At 34.8% G+C, this 1,910-nt stretch overlaps 1 non-coding gene across 1 annotated transcript; it reads left to right on the forward strand.

The window, feature by feature from the left end:
* Nucleotides 1–793: 793 nt before the first annotated feature.
* On the forward strand, nt 794–866 carry TRNAK-UUU (transfer RNA lysine (anticodon UUU)). Its single transcript has one exon. It is a non-coding gene; the product is annotated as a tRNA-Lys (tRNA).
* Nucleotides 867–1,910: the final 1,044 nt, after the last annotated feature.

The following is a 1,910-nucleotide window of genomic DNA, read 5'->3' on the forward strand; positions in this document are numbered from 1 at the left end:
AAAGATCTAGGGACATTGTAAACTCACTGAGAATAGATACATTTATATCTTTGATGTTTCTTTAAAACCATATTTACAGTGTGGAAGTTTAGCATATATTTCTTGATTGAGTGATTATGTCCATTTGCATGAAGATCTCTAACAACTTCAACAGTAATACTCCAAAGTATTTATGAAATCAAGAACTTTTCATTTTGCCGTTAATGGACTATGAGGACCTTATATTCTCCTTCATTTAACCTCAGTATTTTTTTCTATCTCAGTGAGAGCTTTTTCAGAGCCTGGATAGCTCAGTCGGTAGAGCATCAGACTTTTATTCTGAGGGTCCAGGGTTCAAGTCCCTGTTCAGGCAGCAGTCCTTTTACAAGAAACAGTTTCTTAGTTTCCTCTTAAATTGACATGTTAATAAAGGAAGCAGTAGACAGCTTTAAGTATGACATTATACTTTCAAATATGTATCTTGATGCCATCAAATTCTATTTACGTCCTTTGGAAAGTTTGGCTACTGTATGTTAAAGATCTAGGGACATTGTAAACTCACTGAGAATAGATACATTTATATCTTTGATGTTTCTTTAAAACCAAATTTACAGTGTGGAAGTTTAGCATATATTTCTTGATTGAGTGATTATGTCCATTTGCATGAAGATCTCTAACAACTTCAACAGTAATACTCCAAAGTATTTATGAAATCAAGAACTTTTCATTTTGCCGTTAATGGACTATGAGGACCTTATATTCTCCTTCATTTAACCTCAGTATTTTTTTCTATCTCAGAGAGAGCTGTTTCAGAGCCTGGATAGCTCAGTCGGTAGAGCATCAGACTTTTAATCTGAGGGTCCAGGGTTCAAGTCCCTGTTCAGGCAGCAGTCCTTTTACAAGAAACAGTTTCTTAGTTTCCTCTTAAATTGACATGTCAATAAAGGAAGCAGTAGACAGCTTTAAGTATGACATTATACTTTCAAATATGTACCTTGATGCCATCAAATTCTATTTACGTCCTTTGGAAAGTTTGGCTACTGTATGTTAAAGATCTAGGGACATTGTAAACTCACTGAGAATAGATACATTTATATCTTTGATGTTTCTTTAAAACCATATTTACAGTGTGGAAGTTTAGCATATATTTCTTGATTGAGTGATTATGTCCATTTGCATGAAGATCTCTAACAACTTCAACAGTAATACTCCAAAGTATTTATGAAATCAAGAACTTTTCATTTTGCCATTAATGGACTATGAGGACCTTATATTCTCCTTCATTTAACCTCAGTATTTTTTTCTATCTCAGTGAGAACTTTTTCAGAGCCTGGATAGCTCAGTCGGTAGAGCATCAGACTTTTAATCTGAGGGTCCAGGGTTCAAGTCCCTGTTCAGGCGGCAGTCCTTTTACAAGAAACAGTTTCTTAGTTTCCTCTTAAATTGACATGTTAATAAAGGAAGCAGTAGACAGCTTTAAGTATGACATTATACTTTCAAATATGTACCTTGATGCCATCAAATTCTATTTACGTCCTCTGGAAAGTTTGGCTACTGTATTTTAAAGATCTAGGGACATTGTAAACTCACTGAGAATAGATACATTTATATCTTTGATGTTTCTTTAAAACCATATTTACAGTGTGGAAGTTTAGCATATATTTCTTGATTGAGTGATTATGTCCATTTGCATGAAGATCTCTAACAACTTCAACAGTAATACTCCAAAGTATTTATGAAATCAAGAACTTTTCATTTTGCCGTTAATGGACTATGAGGACCTTATATTCTCCTTCATTTAACCTCAGTATTTTTTTCTATCTCAGTGAGAGCTGTTTCAGAGCCTGGATAGCTCAGTCGGTAGAGCATCAGACTTTTAATCTGAGGGTCCAGGGTTCAAGTCCCTGTTCAGGCGGCAGTCCTTTTACAAG

Source organism: Engystomops pustulosus, chromosome 1 (assembly GCF_040894005.1).
Source record: "Engystomops pustulosus chromosome 1, aEngPut4.maternal, whole genome shotgun sequence".
NCBI lineage: Eukaryota > Metazoa > Chordata > Amphibia > Anura > Leptodactylidae > Engystomops > Engystomops pustulosus.